Here is a 19,939-nt window from a genome sequence, read left to right as displayed (position 1 = left end):
GGACTCTGAAACTAACAAAGCCCATGTGGATAATGCAAGAACTGCCAAAAATTAGAAGCAAGAGGGACTCCGATACACCCTGTATTAGACATAAAGGAGGGCTTCATGCACATTCTGTTAAAGTTGTTAGGTAGTGGGACTCCTATACTCATTAAGCCTATGTACTATGTGCAAGAGCTGCCAAAAATTAGAAGGAGGGACTGCAATACACCCTGAAAGACAAGTAGATGCGGGCCTCAGAAAACATTTTTTTCCCTAGACTGGTAAAGGACATGCAAGAGCTGAAAAACAGTTAACTCTGGGATGTGTACATATGAGAGAATTGTAGAGGTAGGCCTCATCCTGTAAAAAATATAGAGGAGGGCATGACACACCCTGGAAAAATTAAAGCTGACTCTCTAAAAAATTATGAGCAAGGGCTGCCTAAATACCATCTAAAAATTATGAGTGAGCACCACCTGATAACAGTATAAAAATCACGATTGAGGGCCCCATGATGACCCTGTTATGGTAAAGGAGGAGGAGCACAAGAAAAAGAAGACACTATGAACCGTATACCCTTTTTTATGGGAATACACCAGGAAAAAAAAGAACATTTAAAGGGATTGGAAGGGACCTCTAGGGACATACTGTCCAACACCCTGCTCAATGCAGGAGTCACTAAACAACCTCAGACAGATGTCTGTCCAGCTTCTGTTTGAAGACTTCCTTTGAAGGAGAACTCACCACCTCTTGTGGCAGCCTGTTCCACTCATTGATCACCCTCACTGTCAAAAAGGTTTTTTAATATTGAATCTGTAAAGCAGTCAATACAAGAGAAGATAGTATTCTGCTACAGATGGATCTGGATAAGTTGGAAACTTGGGCCGAGAGGTGGCAGATGCGGTTTAACAATGATAAATGTAAGGTTATACACATGGGAAGAAGGAATCAATATCACCATTACACACTGAACTGGAAACCACTGGGTAAATCTGACATTGAGAAGGACTTGGGGATCCTAGTTAATGATAAACTTACCTGGAGCAGCCAGTGCCAGGAAGCAGCTGCCAAGGGAAACAGGATCATGGGGTGCATTAATAGAGGTCTGGATACCCATGATGAGAGCATTATACTGCCTCTGTACAAATACCTGGTTAGACTGCACATAGTAACCTAGTAATATAGTTACTAAGGTTATAGGAAGACGTTAAGTCCATCTAGCTCAACCCATAGCCTAACCTAAAATGCCCTAACATGTTGATCCAGAGGAAGGCAAAAAAACCCCATGTAAGCTTCAGATTGGGGAAAAAATTCCTTCCCGACTCCACATAAGGCAATCAGACTAGTTCCCTGGATCAACGCAATATCAAGGAATCTAGTATATATAACCTGTAACATTATACTTTTCAAGAAAGGCATCCAGTCCCCTCTTAAATTTTATTAGGGAATCACTCATTACAACATCATACGGCAGAGAGTTCCATAGTCTCACTTCTCTTACAGTAAAGAATCCGCGTCTGTTATTATGCTTAAACCTTCTTTCCTCCAGACGTAGAGGATGCCCCCTTGTACCTGTCACCGGTCTATGATTAAAAAGATCATCAGAAAGGTCTTTGTACTGTCCCCTCATATATTTATACATTAACATAAGATCACCCCTTAGCCTTCATTTTTCCAAACTAAACAGCCCCAAGTGTAATAACCTAACTTGGTATTGCAGACCCCCCAGTCCTCTAATAACCTTGGTCGCTCTTCTCTGCACCCGCTCTAGTTCAGCTATGTCTTTCTTATACACCGGAGACCAGAACTGTGCACAGTATTCTAAGTGTGGTCGCACTAGTGAATTGTATAGAGGTAAAATTATGTTCTCCTCATGAGCATCTATGCCTCTTTTAATGCATCCCATTATTTTATTTGCCTTTGTAGCAGCTGCCTGACACTGGCCACTGAATATGAGTTTGTTATCCACCCATACACCCAGGTCTTTTTCATTGACATGGAGTACTGTGTACAGTTTTGGGCCCCGGTGATCAGGAAGAATATAATGGAACTAGAGCGAGTACAAAGGAGGGCAACAATATTAATAAAGGGGATGGGGAACTACAATACGCAGAGAGATTAGCAAAATTAGGATTATTTAGTCTAGAAAAAAGACAACTGAGGGGCGATCTAATAACCATGTATAAGTATATAAGGGGACAACACAAATATTTCTCTGAGGATCTGTTTATACCAAGGAAGGTGGTGGTCACAAGGGGGCATTCTCTGCGTCTGGAGGCGAGAAGGTTTTTCCACCAACATAGAAGAGGATTCTTTACTGTTAGGGCAGTGAGAATCTGGATTTCCTTGCCTGAGGAGGTGGTGATTGCGAAGTTAGTTGAGGGGTTTAAGAGAGGCCTGGATGTCTTCCTGGAGCGTAACAATATTGTATCTAAAGGCCGCGTCTCACTTAGCGACGCTAAAGCAATCCCGACAACGATACGACCTGTCAGGGATCGTTGCTGCGTCGCTATGTGGTCGCTGGTGAGATGTCAAACAGTGAGATCTTACTAACGATCGCAGCTGCGATCTCACTGTTTGACATCTCACCAGCGACCTGTAGCGACCTGTACAACGATGTCACATGGGAGCTATTATGACGATTCAGTGTCTGAGTCGTCAACGAGGTCGTTGGTAAGGTGTCAAACACAGCGATGTGTGCTACCCAGCGGTACCTCAACGATCAAAAAAAGGTCCAGGCCATTCCGACACGACCAGCGATCTCACAGCAGGGGCCTGGTCGCTGCTACGTGTCACACAAAGCGAGATCGCTACTGAGGTCGCTGTTGCGTCACGAAACTTGTGACTCAGCAGCGATCTCGCTAGCGATCTCGCTTAGTGAGACGGGGGCTTTACAGTTATTAGGATCTTTAGAAGGACGTAGATCTGGGGATTTATTCTGATGGAATATAGGCTGAACTAGATGGACAAATATATTTTTTTGGCCTTGCTGACTATGTTACTATGTTGATCTGTATCTTCTCCCTTTCAGTTTCATTCCATTGCTTCTTGTGTTTCCATGTGCAAATGAGAATAATGATGATCACTCTACATTGTGACATCCCTTCAGATATTTGAAGACAGATATTAAGTCTCCTCTTAGCCCAGATCCTTTAATCATTCCTCGTAGCGCATACTTTGCAGTCTGCTTACCATCCTGGTAGCTCTTCTCTGAGTTTTTCAATGTCTTTTTTAGAAAGTGGTGCTCAGAATTGCACACAGTAAATCTCCCATTCTTCTTGGACATTTCAGTCCTTTAGAACATCCAGCCATTGGACCTTTCCTACCCTCTTTCTGAGTGCATTTAAATCTGACTTTTTAAAGTCCAACTTTAAAGTCTGAGCCCTCGTTGGTCTTCTTTCTTTTGTAATCCACAATTTGATGATTGCTGCCTCCTAAATTCCTAGCCACCTTTACTACCGCAACCCTGTTGGTAATAATTAGATACAAGATTGCAGATCTTCTTGTTTTCTCTTCTACATTTTGAAAGATAAAGTTGTCATCAAGAGAAGACAAGAATTTTCTGGACCCAGTACTTTTGCGTGAGAGAGATTTCCAACAAATATCTGGATAGTTAAAATCTCCCATGATCACTATGTCATACTTTTTTGAGAACAAAAATATCTGATGTGAAAAGAGATCATCCACATCTTCAGTCTATCCAGGTGGCCTATAGTAAACACCTGCAATCTTTTTTGTTCTCTCATTGAATTCTTACCCAAACATTTTCTACAGAGCTACTGCAGCGCCCCCAGGTGTAGGGCAATGAGGTACTCGGTACCGGGTCCCTCGGTTCAGGGGGATGTCACGGTGGCCTGACTCGGTCCGTGGCCCTTTGAGGGGCGTCCAATGAAATGGAAAGTTTGTATAATGTTCGTGACGCCACCTGTGGTATTCGGTCAGGGTGACCGACGCTGCTTAGGGGTCCGCTGGGGTGATGTTATGGCAGCAAGATGGTATACCTTCCCATAGGTGAAGTGTATCCCCAGGGCTTCGCAAAAGTGTAGATGGTGATGGTGGATGATGTAAGGCGCGGTGAATAACGAGAACACAAGGTTGCAGTCTCTTTACCTTTACTGAAGGTTTCAGTATCCACAGTCCAGGGCGCCGGATCACGGGGTAGGCAGAGTCCGGCCGGTCTGAAGGCAAATCCAGAGTCTCCTTATCCAGGTGGAATGCAATAGCCTTCCTATGCGCACAGTAATACAGTAGGTCCTCACTTGCTTAAGCTCTAATAAGGTCCTCACTGTTATTACTCTTCTCTCTGTTCCCCGTGGTCGGATAGAACAAAACCCGTTTGACTGATGGCCTGAGGCTTGTTTATAGGCACCCTAGAAATGCCCCGACCCCCACAAGTTGCCACCTGTCTTCTTAGGTATTAAGGTCGGGCAGCCAACTTGGAATTGACTGTCCTGCCAGTCTCTGAAGCACTTTTCTCCCTCGGTATTCTGGCTACCGGAACGCGCACCAGAAGGATGCCGCTTCTCCCAGCTACTATCCTCTCTGGTATCCACTTGTTACTATGCCTTTGTTTCTCATTCACTACAACACGCTTCCTTTCAATGTCTCTTTCTTTGGATGCTGCCGCACGTGGGGCAGGCGCAGCTCTGTGAACCCTTGTCCTCCACAGACCGTAGTCTGGATCTGGCTGAGGTCACTCCAGCCAGCTTCTGCAAAACTCCGTTGGGATCTGACTGTCTGTGCGAAGCCCAGTCAGCTTCTGTCTAACTTACTAACCAACCCACCAGTTTTACTTAACTGTGAGGAGTGGCCTAGTAGATAGAACCTTTGCTCCCCCTGGTGGACTGGAGTGTGAAGTGTGTGGTGTGTCGTAGTGATACCTGGACAGGAGATCTCCTTTATTGCCCTCAGACGTAATATCCCTCCCCCTGGTGGAAGAATAACATTACTGCAACCAGTAGGACTCTGGGGCGCTCCACTACCAGTCTCTGAAGATTGGATCTCTGTGGAGATATATGTTTTCCTACCATACAACACCTCCTCCTTTCTTGTTAATCCTGTTTCTAATAAATAAGTTATAACCTTCAAGGTTTGTATTCCAAGCATATGTGGAGTGGCCCCCAAGCGCAGGGCAGTGGGGTACTCGGTACCGGGTCTCTCTCTCTTGGTTCTGGGGATGTCACGGTGGCCTGACCCGGTCCGTGGCCCTGCTAAGGGGCGTCCAATTAAAGATGTAGGTGACGGTGTAGGTCACAGTAAATAACGAGGACACAGGGTTGCAGTCTCTTTACCTCTTTACTGAAGGCTTCGACAACCGCAATCCAGAGCACTGTTAACAGGGCTGGCTGAGACCGGCCAGTCCAAAGGCACATCCAGAGTTCCCTTTGCAGGTGGAAATCAGTAGCCTACCTACTAGCGTCCTGGGTGTTGTAGTACCTCCCTGCTGAGCACCACGGGATAGTCCTCACAACTGTCGTGTATGTTTCTGTTCTTTCTCTCTCCGTCCCCCAGATGATATGGATAGGACACACCCGTATGACGGGGTAGGCCTGGAATTATTTTATAGGGACCCTAGAGACGCCCCTCTCCCACAATTGCCTCCGTTGTCTTCATTAGGTGAAGAAGGTGAGACAGCCAACCTAAAGTTAACTGTCCTGCCGTTGGTTCAAAGTAATGCGTAGAGTCTGTTACTTTCTCGGCGTTCCGGCCACCGGCTACGCACCTCAGTAGGATGTTGCCGATCTCGGGGCACGACTCCTACTGGTTCTATCGCCTTTGTGCTGTGATCTCGAATCTCACTTCTCCACAATATCCTTCGCTTCGTGTCCTTTCTTAAGATGCCGCCGCAATGAGGTGCAGGCATGGCTCCATAACAATCTGTCCTTTCGCTAGGCCTCTGCCAGGATCCCACCCCTGACAGGGACCCCCCTGGATCTTCCCAAGCAACGCTCTCCTCTCACTAGATGTTACCTGGGCAAAACCCAGTCAGCTTCTCCCTAACTTCCTATCCAACCCCCAGTTTTACCAGAGTGTGAGGAGTGGCCTAATCATAGAACCCTTTTCTCCCCCTGGTGGCCGGAGTGTGAAGTGTAATGTGTGACTGTGATACCTGGTCAGGTGAACTCCTTTAGTGCAATCAGACGTAACATCGCTCCCCTTAGTGGCAGAGCGACATTACTGCAACGACAAGGACTCTGGGGCGCTGCATATGTATCATCCCACCAAGTTTCAGTGATGCCTATGACATTATATCTGTCTTCCTGTGTTAGCAGCACCAATTCTTGCTGTTAGTTTTCCATGCTCTGTACATTTGTGTAGACTCATGTTTGTTTGTAGTCGGTTTCTCTTGCTCCTCTATTTTCATTCATTTGTTGTTTTTGTTCTTCCTTTCCATTTCTAATTTTGATAAGAGTCACCCTCTCAGCATTTTCAGTTGATAGGTGGATGTGCCTATTAGTTATTATACCCCCGGCAGCACTAAACACCCACACCAACCAAAATGCTAGTGACCATGCAGGCCAGCACTCCCAAGGCATAGAAGGACAGTTAATGCTACAAATACAGCTTGGATACCCAATAGTTGTACAGCACAGAGAAATCATGGAGAAGGCTGGTACACTGGGCTAGTTTCTCCTTCACCATCTTGAAAATCTGTTCCTTCCTTGTAAGACTACCATGTGCATCAGGGCCTGGACACTGAGAGGGTCTAATGAAACTGTCCTAGACCTTGGATAGTGTTCCCTTGCTTCTGTTGGACCTGATGTATGTCTCCCTTGTCTCTCCTCCTTGGATGCCCAAGGAACCATAACCTCTGCCGCCAGCATTGTCTTATGGGAGTTTTTATACTAATAGTTCTACTAGGGTCTTCTGGTATTGCACCATTTTACTAGCAATCTACCCTGCAGGAAGGAGAGATGGGAAGTTCTTCTTGTAGCGTGGGTCGAGAAATCTGAACAACAAGTAATAAATATTGGCCAAAATAAGTCAAACTTGAGAGTCACGGGAAAGGCAGTGGGACATAAAGTCAACCATGTGTGCCAGACAAGACTTCCCTGTCCATACCAGGAGGATGACTATCCATTTCCTCCTCCTCTTCCCCTTCGGTACATCCATACTGAACAGACGGGATGAATCCGGTGTGGGGAGTACCCTCTTTAGAACATGCAACTATCTCCTGTTCATCCTCATTATTACTTAAGCCGTACTTTTACTGCGCATGTTGTGTCTCCCCCTTTGATGTGGGCTCTGGCGCTGAGCCCACATCAAAGTCGCGACATGTCAGCTGTTTTGTACAACTGACATGTGCGCGCAATAGCGGCAGGTGGAATCGCGATCCACCTGCCATTATTAACTAGTTAAATGCCGCTGTCAAACGCTGACAGCGGCATTTAACTACCGCTTCCGGCCATCGGGCCGGAAATGCGCAAATCGCCGACCCCATCATATGATCGGGGGTCAGCGATGCATCGGCATGACAACCTGAGGTCTCCTTGAGACCTCTATGGTTGCTGATGCCGGCTTGCTGTGAGCGCCACCCTGTGGTAGCCTGAAATTCAGCTACATAGGAGCGATCTGATGTAGCGATCTATGTAGCAAAGCCGATCAGGCTATGCCAGCTTCTAGCCTCCTATGGAGGCTATTGAAGCATGGCAAAAGTAAAAAAAATGTTTTAAAAAATATAAAAAAAATAAAAAAATATAAAAGTTTAAATCACCCCCCTTTCGTCCCATTCAAAATAAAACAATAAAAAAAAAATCAAACATACAGATATTTGGTATTGCCGTGTTCAGAATCACCCGATCTATCAATTTTAAAAAAAGGATTAACCTGATCGCTAAACGGCATAGGGAAAAAAAAATAAAAAATGCCAAAATTTCGTTTTTTTGGTCGCCGCGACATTGCATTAAAATGCAATAACGGGCGATCAAAAGAATGTATCTGCACAAAAGTGGTATCATTAAAAACGTCAGCTTGGCACGCAAAAAATAAGCCCTCACTGGACCCGAGATTCTGGAAAAAAAAATGGAAACGCTACAGGTATCGGAAAATGGTGCAATTTTTTTATTTTTAGCAAAGTTTGGAATTTTTTTTCACCACTTAGATAAAAAATAACCTAGACATGTTTGGTGTCTATGAACTCATAATGACATGAAGAATCTCAATGGCAGGCGAGTTTTAGCATTTAGTGAACTTAGCAAAAAAGCCAAACAAAAAACAAGTGTAGGATTGCACTTTTTTTTGCAATTTCACCGCACTTGGAATTTTTTTCCCATTTTCTAGTACCAGACATGGTAAAATCAATAGAGTCGTTCAAAAGTACAACTCGTCCCGCAAAAAATAAGCCGTCACATGGCCATATTGCCAGAAAAATAAAAAAGTTATGGCTCTGGGAAGGACGGGAGTGAAAAACGAAAACGAAAAAATGAAAAAGGGATGCGTCTTGAATGGGTTAATACACGCTGAAAAGATGATATGAGGCTGGGCGGTGTACTTTCTTCTTCCATCTCTACCTGGTTCACATGCAAAGCTTCCTCTTTAATTGTCAGCAGCGAGCATTTGAGAAGACACAAAAGCGGAATGGTTACGCTGATTATGGCATCATTGCCGCTTTCCATCTTGGTTGATTTGTCATGCCCACTCATTGGTTGTTATGTACGGAGGCTGACTGGAATACCGACGGACATGTTGTAGCTGACATTCAACTATTGCCCTCTGCTGCTCACAAAACCTTGCCAACATGTGTAATATGGAGTTCCAGCCCTGGTCACATTGCTCAACAGACGGTGAGCTGGCACTTTACAAATGCATTTGTTCCTTGGTTCCTGCACCTTCACTAACAGTTTGTATGGTACCATAAGCCCTCCTCGATCACTGTAATCCACCCTCCCATGGCACCCACCTGGGCGACAACAGTCCGGAACTTAGAGATATTGTTATCTCATGTGCATCCTCCTCAGCTTCCTCCTCTCCATCTGGGACCACCACATCATCATGCAGACTATTCAAAGTGTGCGCCAGCATGTAGATGATTGGAATAGTGATACTGATGAAGGTAACATCAGCACTAACCGTCTTAGTAGCCATTTCAAAACTGTGCAGAAGGGTGCAGAGGTCCTTCATCTGTGCCCACTTTGCAAGTGTTATTTACATCACGTCCGTAATACATTGGCCCAGGCTATGCAAAATGACATGTTGCACCAGGGCTCGTCGTTGCTTTCACAGTCTCTGAAACATGTGCAGAGTGGACTTCCACTATGCCGGCACATTACATATCAACTGGTTAACCGGTAGGCCGAAAGACTTCTGTAGCGATACAAGTTGATGACCCACAGGGTGCAAATGGCACAAGTGAGCATAGCAGCACATCCAGGCTGGGATTCTGCCAGAGAAACTGCTGTATCACCAGGATGAGGACATGAGCTATGCAAGATCCATGTGTGAGATTGCTCCAGCATAGGGCCACCACCAGGTTTTCACCGTTATTGCACAAGGCTTTCCCTGGCTCCAGATTCAGTGGAGGCAGCCATTGCTCAAACTAGACCTGGATAGCTGTCTACAACTCTTTAGCTGTGTGACTGCGATCTCCAAAGTATATTAACTTAAACACTGACTGATACCGGTGAGCCCTGGCTACATAGTACGGAGGGGGGGAAGGTTCACTCTGCACTGTTGAAACATGTGTCTCATTAAGGGAAAGATTGAGGGTGCAGGTGGAGGCCCTAGAGGGGTGGAGGATGTGGAAGAATTGGAGGAATTGTTAGATGAAGAGGTTTGTCCCACAATCCTTGGGAATGTCAAGTCTCATGGAGCAGCCCCTTCCCCACGTACCCCCACAGCCAGCAGAGTCACCCAGTGTCCAGTCAGCAAGATGTAATGCCCCATGCCATGCTTGCTCGTTCAGGTGTTGAAATGCACCCTGTCAAACATAGATATTTACAAGGAATGGGTGATGTCTGCGACATGGTGGTGTTGCACAGGCACAGCTTTCTTACAGAAGTAATGGTTGACTGGGCAACTGGTACTGGGGGACTGCGACGGCCATCTGTTTTTGGAAACCGTCTGTATCCACCAGGCGAAAAGGCAGCAGTTCCGTGGCCAACAGATTGTAGATGATGAAGTTCAATCTATTAGCTTTGACATGTGTAGAAGAAAAAATCTTTTACGTGACCACAACTGTGGGACCAATGGCTGACTGCTAGGGTGGAGTAGGGTGTACCTGTCAGTAAGGTGCAGGTGGAGATATTATGGTAGATTGAGAAAGATGTGGTGTGCTTGATCGGTCAAAAACAGCAGGCACGTCTACTTCCATAACAGCTGACGGGCTCTCACTGACCCTAACTGTAGGGGGTAAACAAGTGGAGGTTCTGCGGCTGGAAACCTGTGTGAGAACACTCACCATGGTGACAAAGGAGGAAGAAGCAGCAGATGCGGTTCATGAGGTGGTTGGCCAGGACCGCTAGGATGGCACAGTGAGATTCCCAGGCTAGTGCATTTTGATAGTGCATGTGCCGGTTCATGCATGTAGTATTCAAGTTATTGGAATTTTTTCTTCTACTGAATTGTTTTTTATTAAGTTGGCAGATTATGTGAGTTGGACAATAATTGTGGACCCAAAAAAGGCCCAGGCTAAGCAACCCTTGCTGCCCCTGAAACTGCAGACTGGTGACAGCTTCTGGCCACAGCCAGAGTTGGGGCTGAGGATGCATTACTTGTTGTGCCTGCCCCACTCTGTTTAAGAGTGGGAAGCTGCAATGTAAGCTCCTCATCTTCCTCCTCCACCTCCTCTGCTGAGCTACTCAGCTGTGTGCCTCCTGGTTCACACGAAGTGGGATCTACAACCTCATCTTCTTCCTTTCGTTTTCCCACTCCTTCCCCTGAGAATCACCCGCCTCCTCTTCCTGCCCTGACAGCACTATGTGCACAGCAGTATGCATGTGCCTCAGGTACCTGAGTCTCATCAAGATCACCTCCACCCCCAAGACTTAAGGTCTGGTGGCGCGGGTCTGAATTCTGCTTGGACCCTACTTTGTCTGGCCCCGGATCCAGCTGAAAAAAACTAGCAGTATGGTCCAAAGTTTATAACTCCAAGAAGTAATGGGCCAAGATGGAACTGAGTAAAGGTACCTTCACACTAAACGATATCGCTAGCGATCCGTGACGTTGCAGCGTCCTGGCTAGCGATATCGTTGTGTTTGACACGCAGCAGCGATCAGGATCCTGCTGTGATATCGCTGGTCGTTGCTGAAAGTTCAGAACTTTATTTGGTCGTCAGACCGGCGTGTATCGTCGTATTTGACACCAAAAGCAACGATGCCAGCGATGTTTTACAATGGTAACCAGGGTAAATATCAGGTTACTAAGCGCAGGGCCGCGCTTAGTAACCTGATGTTTACCCTAGTTACCAGTGTAAAATGTAAAAAAACCAAACAGTACATACTCACCTTCACGTCCCCCGCCGTCCGCTTCCCGCACTGACTGAGTGCCGGCCGTAAAGTAAAAGCAGAGCGCAGCGGTGACGTCACCGCTGTGCTGTTAGGGCCGGCACTCAGTTAGTGCAGGGAAGCAGACGCCGGGGGACGCGAATGTGAGTATGTACTGTTTGTTTTTTTTACATTTTACACTGGTAACCAAGGTGAACATCGGGTTACTAAGCACGGCCCTGCGCTTAGCAACCCGATGTTTACCCTGGTTACCCGGGGACCTCGGCATCGTTGGTCGCTGGAGAGCTGTCTGTGTGACAGCTCTCCAGCGACCAAACAGCGACGCTGCAGCGATCGGCATCGTTCTCTGTATCGCTGCAGCGTCGCTTAGTGTGAAGGTACCTTAAGTGAAACGGAGAGATTGCCCCAGGCAGGAGTTCCAGAATGACAGTGACAGAGAAGATAAGTATCAGCAATACTGGCAATAAAGTCCCTAGAGAGGAAAGAAGGCAAGGAATATAGGACTCTTGCTAATTGAACTGAAATACTGAACTGGGTTGTGATGAAGTAGAGAGGAACGGTGAAGATAGAGGACAAGCGGGTGAAGAGAAAGACATTGAATTTGTGTGTGGAAAATGCTCAATTTTGTGAAGGAAATGTTCATTAAGTTGTGTACCCATTACTTGCTGTATATAATCCCAACCAAATTATCATAAAGTTTATTTTTTGACTGGCTGTCTCAATTATTGACCTATCAAACATCTGGTTCTGGCTGGCCCAAGTCATCCGTTACATGCGGCTTACAAGGGCATAATGCCCCACAGCACAAGTCCACACACCCAGCAAGGACCCCCACCTTCATGTAATGTGTCAGAGTGTAAAAGACGAGTACCTCACCAACAGCTAACACCCAGCACTATGTTACACTTTGCGTAGTAGCCACTATCGAGTCTCACAGTCGGAAGAGCAGAGTGATGTGGGGAAGACTTGAGTTATGTGGAGAATCGTGACCATTACGCAGTCTAAAATGGCGCTGAGCATGAACTTTGTAATGGGAGTTGATGGCACAGAACAACAAGAAGGTCCTGCCCATTTTGAGCATAAAAGGAGCGAAAGGGCGCAAAGAGATTTCCAGCACTACAGAGGGTACTCCTGCTGAAGGAAGTGTTGGGACTGAAAGTGTCAACCTACTGTGAAGAGTGACTGCTGCTGTAGAAGTAGGTGGGAGGAGAAGGCCCACCCATTAAGATGTGACTAAGGGAAGTGGGTGGAGGAAAAAGAGAAATAGGATTTGTAGTTGAAGAGAATCCCAACCAGTGAAAGGCTGAGTTGAGAGAGAGACAGCTCCATTTGTCAGTTGGAAGTGAAAGAGAACACAGTATTGTGCCATAGCAGAGACAAACATGAAAATGGGAGAGTGGGAGTTCTTATTAGCAAGGGGAGGTCTGGCGCTTAGCGAGCCGTCCGAAAAGAGGTTTGGATGAGGACAGTTGTGTCAGTTAATGCTGCTGTTGGAGGAGGAGGTGAGGCCAGGATGGCCTGATGGAAAGTGTGATTGGGTAACTGAAGAAGAGCTGGAGGCAGCACGAGGGCCTGGTGTTTGAGTCCCTGAGCATGGCCTGGTTCATGGCCTGCGGAAAAGTTTATTTTTGACTGTCGGTCTCCCTCATTGAACTGTCAAACATCTGGGCATGGCCAACCAAAGTAATCAGTTACATGCAGCCTGCAAGGGCGTGGTACCCTCATTGCACAAGTCCACACACCCAACCAGAACACTCACCTTCATGTAAAGTGCAAGAGTGTAAGAGAAGAGTACCTTGACCATGGCTTCCACCTTGCACACCGTTACAGATATGTAGTCTGGAGCCCCCCAATAACAGCAGTCTGGATGTGTAGTCTGGAGCTCCCCATATTACAGCAGTCTGGATGTGTAGTCTGGAGCCCCCCATATAACAGCAGTCTGGATGTGTAGTCTGGAGCCCCTATAACAGCAGTCTGGATGTGTAGTCTGGAGCCCCCCATATAACAGCAGTCTGGATGTGTAGTCTGGAGCCCCTATAACAGCAGTCTGGATGTGTAGTCTGGAGCCCCCCCCCCATATAACAGCAGTCTGGATGTGTAGTCTGGAGCCCCCCCATATTACAGCAGTCTGGATGTGTAGTCCAGAGCCCCCTATAACAGCAGTCTGGATGTGTAGTCTGGAACCCCCTATAACAGCAGTTTGGATGTGTAGTCTGGAGCCCCCTGTAACAGCAGTCTGGGTGTGTAGTCTGGAGCCCCCTGTAACAGCAGTCTGGATGAGTAGTCTGGAGCCCCCTATAACAGCAGTCTGCATGTGTAGTCTGGAGTCCCCCTATAACAGCAGTCTGGATGTGTAGTCTGGAGCACCCTGTAACAGCAGTGGGATGTGTAGTATGGAGTCCCCTATAACAGCAGTCTGGATGAGTAGTCTAGAGCCCCCCTATAACAGCAGTGTAGATGAGTAGTCTGGAGCTCCATATAACAGCAGTCTGGATGTATAGTCTAGAGCCACCCTATAACAGCAGTGTGGATGAGTAGTCAGGAGCTCCCTATAACAGCGGTCTGGATGTATAGTCTGGAACCCCCTATAACAGCAGTGTGGGTGAGCAGTCTGGAGCCCCCTATAACAGCAGTCTGGATGAGTAGTCTAGAGCCCCCTATAACAGCAGTGTATGAGTAGTCAGGAGCTCCCTATAACAGCAGTCTGTATGTATAGTCTGGAACCCCTATAACAGCAGTGTGGATTAGCAGTTTGGAGCTCCCTATAACAGCAGTGTGGATGAGTAGTCTAGAGCCCCCCCTATAACAGCAGTGTGGATGAGTAGTCTGGAGCCCCCTTATAACAGCAGTCTGTGTGTGTAGTATGGAGCCCCCTATAACAGCAGCCTGGATGAGTAGTCTGGAGCCCCCTATAACAGCAGCCTGGATGAGTAGTCTGGAGCCCCCTATAACAGCAGTCTGGATGAGTAGTCTGGAGCCCCCTATAACTGCAGCCTGGATGAGTAGTCTGGAGCCCCCTATAACAGCAGCCTGGATGAGTAGTCTGGAGCCCCCTATAACAGCAGTCTGGATGAGTAGTCTGGAGCCCCCTATAACTGCAGCCTGGATGAGTAGTCTGGAGCCCCCTATAACAGCAGTCTGGATGAGTAGTCTGGAGCCCCCTATAACAGCAGCCTGGATGAGTAGTCTGGAGCCCCCTATAACTGCAGCCTGGATGAGTAGTCTGGAGCCCCCTATAACAGCAGTCTGGATGTGTAGTCTGGAGCCCCCCTATAACAGCAGTGTGGATGAGTAGTCTGGAGCCCCCCTATAACAGCAGTGTGGATGAGTAGTCTGGAGCCCCCCTATAATTGCAGCCTGGATGTGTAGTCTGGAGCCCCCCTATAACAGCAGTGTGGATGAGTAGTCTGGAGCCCCCCTATAATTGCAGCCTGGATGAGTAGTCTGGAGCCCCCTATAACAGCAGTCTGGATGAGTAGTCAGGAGCCCCCTATAACAGCAGTCTGGATGTGTAGTCTGGAGCCCCCCTATAACAGCAGTCTGGGTGTGTAGTCTGGAGCCCCCCTATAACAGCAGTCTGGGTGTGTAGTCTGGAGCCCCCTATAACAGCAGTCTGGATGTGTAGTCTGGAGCCCCCCTATAACAGCAGTCTGGGTGTGTAGTCTGGAGCCCCCCTATAACAGCAGTCTGGATGAGTAGTCTGGAGCCCCCCTATAACAGCAGTGTGGATGAGTAGTCTGGAGCCCCCCTATAATTGCAGCCTGGATGAGTAGTCTGGAGCCCCCTATAACAGCAGCCTGGATGTGTAGTCTGGAGCCCCCTATAACAGCAGTCTGGATGTGTAGTCTGGAGCCCCCCTATAACAGCAGTCTGGGTGTGTAGTCTGGAGCCCCCTATAACAGCAGTCTGGATGTGTAGTCTGGAGCCCCCCTATAACAGCAGTCTGGATGTGTAGTCTGGAGCCCCCCTATAACAGCAGTGTGGATGAGTAGTCTGGAGCCCCCTATAACAGCAGTCTGGATGTGTAGTCTGGAGCCCCCCTATAACAGCAGTGTGGATGAGTAGTCTGGAGCCCCCTATAACAGCAGTCTGGATGTGTAGTCTGGAGCCCCCCTATAACAGCAGTGTGGATGAGTAGTCTGGAGCCCCCTATAACAGCAGTCTGGATGTGTAGTCTGGAGCCCCCTATAACAGCAGTGTGGATGAGTAGTCTGGAGCCCCCTATAACAGCAGTGTGGATGAGTAGTCTGGAGCCCCCTATAACAGCAGTCTGGATGAGTAGTCAGGAGCCCCCTATAACAGCAGTCTGGATGAGTAGTCTGGAGCCCCCCCTATAACAGCAGCCTGGATGTGTAGTCTGGAGCTCCCTATAACAGCAGCCTGGATGTGTAGTCAGGAGCCCCCTATAACAGCAGCCTGGATGTGTAATTTTAGAACGACTTAGATTATTTTATATTTTGCTTCTTTATCAGATTGTTTATATTATTTATATTATTTATTATCTCTTTATTTAAAGTCCTTCGGAAAGTAAACCTAAAGAAGAAAACTCTAGAAAAAAAAAAGACTCCTTTGATGCAAATATCATCACGTCTGCCTTGCCGAGTCGCTGATTGCTGACGGTCGAAAGAGTTAACAGAATGAACCACACAGACTAAATTGTATAGCAATCAAAGAAAACCAAAGTGTTTATAGCAGAGAACCATCTTCTGGTATTTGGGTCTGTGTCAAGCCACGGAAGTGGAAAATTAGAGCCATATTGAAGAAAGAAATGAACCATATCTAATATATCCCCGGCAATAAAATGGTTTCACTAGGACTGTAAAGCTCAGGCTTATATTAGAAGAAAGAAAATCAGCCTATATGTCAATTCCACATCATAGGACATGAAGTGTCCGCAAAAATTTATATTACTATTTAAAAGGGTTTCATTCTCCTGTTTTATTGTGATTGGATGTGCCCTTTTCTGTAGCTTTTGACTGGTATGAAAATGATTTGAACTTGTTTTTTTAGCATTTATTTTACATCTATTACCTGTTCTATTACTTTTTATTATTTTATTGTGCTTGTGTAGAGGATTTTTGAACAGTTTTCATTATAATGTTACATTAAGCCAATTTATTCGTGTATTATAGCCTGCATAATTGCACCTTTCCCCGGAACAATTTACTTTTCATTATCTAACAAATCAACGGCGCTCTATCCCGAAAAAAAAAAAAATACAAAATAAAAATAAAATATTTAAAATGTTGGTAAATGAGAAAGCATGTGGAAAGTTTTCCGGAACACGGTCGTTGGCTAATTAATTTAGAATTAAAATGGTTTGCGTGGTATAGTCATTTTGTGGATTTTTGTGTACTTGTTAAGGACTAACCGCCAGTCTCATGATCTAAATTGCGTGAATTTTTTACAATATTCCGTGACTGTCAGGATACGGTGGTAAATACATCATTGCTGATTAGGACAAAGTAGAATCAAGCCATTTTGACTCAGCGATGGTTTATCTGGAAGCTTCATGCTTAGTCCATAATTTTACTTAACTGCTCAAAAATGACTAGTAGAGGAGAAAAAAATGCAATGTTTCAGAATGCTGTCCTAGCACAACTGCCATTTTTTTAGTAGTGGGACCAGAAATGATCTTTAACGAGACTGATACACACCTGTTATTTACATCATCTCCCTTCAGGGCCATCATCAGGGAATTCAATGCCCTTCCTTCTTGATTGCTGCCCGATGAGCAGAAGGAAAGAGGGGGGGCTCGGACCTAGTCCAGGCCCCCCCTCTTGTGCTTCAGCTCACCGGGCCCCAAGATACAATGTACTATACGCTGTTGTTCCGCTTATGGTAGCACACGTCTCGGAGTTTGGAGGTTTCTTGCCTGGAGCTCCAAGGCTCCCTCCGCCTCTTCTGTAATGCGCTAATGATGGTGCATGCGCTGCTCGCCAAAAGGACAGCAGGAATGGAGCTGTGCCCGCAGGGGGTCATCTAAGAGGTAAGTATGAAAAGCTTTTTTTAAAAAAAAAATTAATTAAAATGAGTGAGGGAAGGGGGGGAGCAAATGAGCATAAATTGAAACTGGGTGGTGGGGTACAGTGAATTATGATGAATTGAGACTGGGAGTGGGGAGGGGACAGCAAATCATGATTAACTGAAGCTGGAGGTGGGGTGGAGACAGCAATGGTGATGAATTCACACTGGGGGTGGCGACAGCAAATAATGATTAATTGAGACTGGGGAGGGGACAGCAAATGGTGATTAATTGAATTAAGACCAAGGGTGGAGGAGAATAAATAATGATGAATTGAGACAGGGGGGCAACAAATGGTGATTAATTGAGACTGGGGGGTTGGTGACAGCAAATGGTGATGAATTGAGTATGGGGTGGGGGAGAACAAATAATGATGAACTGAGACTGGGGGTGGGGAACAGCAAATGGTGATGACTTGAGGGTGGAAGTGAGCAAATGATGAATTGGGGGGTGGGTCCCGTTACTGTGCAGGGCAGCACTATGTCACTTTCTCCTTATCTTCTAGTGTAGAAGTTGGGGAAAAAGTGGGGAATGTGCTCTGGAAGCGGTGCTCTAGATAACTGCATTCGTTTCTGCAGAGACGAGTCCTTCCTGGAAGAAGTGATGGTGCTGGATGAAGAAGAAAAGCAAAGATAAATACATTCAACAAAAGATGGCACTTGGGAGTCAGTGTGTACACTTACACTATGCACTATATGATATATACAGAGCTCCTGTTTTTAATGTCACTGGTGATCACTGTATTACCTGAACCCAATACACTATATACAGAGTTCCTGTGGTAATATATGGTCTGGTCATAGTGTAATGGTTTTTGCCCCTTGTATGTGGTATTTTTTGGTCACTATGTGGTGGTAAAATGTAGTCTGGTCATGGTGTAGTGGTATCTATCCCTTGTTTGTGGTATTGTTCAGTCACTATGTGTTGGTAATGTTATCTGGTTATGTTGTGGTGCTATTTGTCCCTTGTATGTGGTATTTTTCGGTCACTATGTGATGGTAATATGTGGTCTGGTCATGGTGTGATGGTATTTGTCCCTTGCATATGGTATTATTAAACATTTAAAAAAATGTATATGACACATTCCTTTAAAGAAAAATAAATAAAAAATATACCTAAAAAGAGTATTGAATACTTTAAGAAATGTTCAATAGGTGAAAGTAGCGTAAGGCCCTGCCAAAAGATTCTACCTTGTCATGGTGGCGGTTGAAAAAATCATTTGGCCAAAACAAAAGCAGCTGGTTACTGTATATATGTGATATGGTGTTCAATGGGAACTGTTTATGTGTGATTGGTGAGGATGTGGTGCAGAAGTAGAGTTTTTCTAAAAGTGAGCGGTGGGATTATGGAATGTTCGAGGGGTGGAGGTGGAGCTGGGGTGGAGCATGGGCGGAGTCTTAATGGGGCCCGAAAATATTGCCGGTATGGGGCCCTGAAATTCCTGGTGGCAGCCCTGTCTCCCTAGACATATTTTAGGCACATTGACACACATCTATACCTTGGGATTTAGACTCATACTCATTGTCTTGGGATTTACACTCCTAGTCCTTTGTGATGTGTGCTCCACCATCTGGCATGTTTGGAGTCCTGCTGATCTTGAGTTTCTGGAGGGGTGGAATCCTGACACTTTTCTTTTTGTTTCTGTAATGTTCGAATTCCAACAGAACATTAGTTTGCATACCTTTATGTGAAAAGCACTAGTGCAAAATCTGCCAAAATCTCAATCATTTTTACCTTTTTTTCCTTTATTAGTGTCTTCTTCAGCATTACTGTCACTCTGTCCTGTTGTGAGTGGTGTGACAGGGTCACTGGCAATGTATGTGAGGGGACATATGTATCATGAAGATTGTTATCTTCCGTGATGTGAAAACCCAGAAGATTCTGTCCAGCGTGTTATATGCTGAGGGGTTAATTGGCCATGACAGGGTTGTTTTATTCTTGTGAGTAGTTGTAAGAGATTAGCGAGAAGAGACGGCTACTCATCATATCTCCACTCCAAGGCTGTGGTTCGGCAAGTTAAATGCCCAGCCACTCCGTTTTTTTCTCTGAGGGTCAGGAGGCAGGAGAGCTCCAGAGAAATGTTTATGTGCAACAGTGCTGGACTTGTTTCCCAGTTTTGCCAGAAAAGCTCGATTTATTTTGTTGAACCCTGCACTGGTTTACGCCATGAATTAAATAAACCTGTGAGCAGCTAAGTGAGTCTACCTAGCACAGTGGCTTCAGAAGAGTTTAATTGACAAAATGACTATTTCCTGTCTACAATTCCCCAAACCACGGCATGTACCTCTTCTTCAATACCTTCTGTCAGTCTCCTTCTCACTTCTTGTAGCTCTAAACACGGTTCCCAGTAATTTATTTTCTCACTGTCCAGCCCTGCCCAGAATAAGTTCACATTTGGTGTCCTTCTCCATCTGGCAGCACCACCCCCTGTTATGTTAACTGGTAAGTCTCCTTCCCCCTCTGACAGGCATTTTCATTGTCTCCAGTCAGC

General features: G+C 46.1%; 1 long non-coding RNA gene across 1 annotated transcript in view; it reads left to right on the top strand.

Annotated features, from left to right (window-relative positions):
- The window catches only part of LOC143810218 (uncharacterized), a 162,320-nt gene extending 145,289 nt beyond the window's left edge, over positions 1-17,031 (top strand). The window contains exon 3 of the long non-coding RNA XR_013222708.1: positions 15,940-17,031. This is a non-coding gene — a long non-coding RNA (uncharacterized LOC143810218). The remainder of the gene's footprint in view (positions 1-15,939) is intronic.
- The last annotated feature ends 2,908 nt before the right edge of the window (positions 17,032-19,939 follow it).

This window comes from Ranitomeya variabilis, chromosome 2, assembly GCF_051348905.1.
Source record: "Ranitomeya variabilis isolate aRanVar5 chromosome 2, aRanVar5.hap1, whole genome shotgun sequence".
Classification (NCBI taxonomy): domain Eukaryota; kingdom Metazoa; phylum Chordata; class Amphibia; order Anura; family Dendrobatidae; genus Ranitomeya; species Ranitomeya variabilis.
The sequence above is the reverse complement of the archived record's forward strand: the minus strand, read 5'-3'. Positions and strand labels throughout refer to the sequence as shown.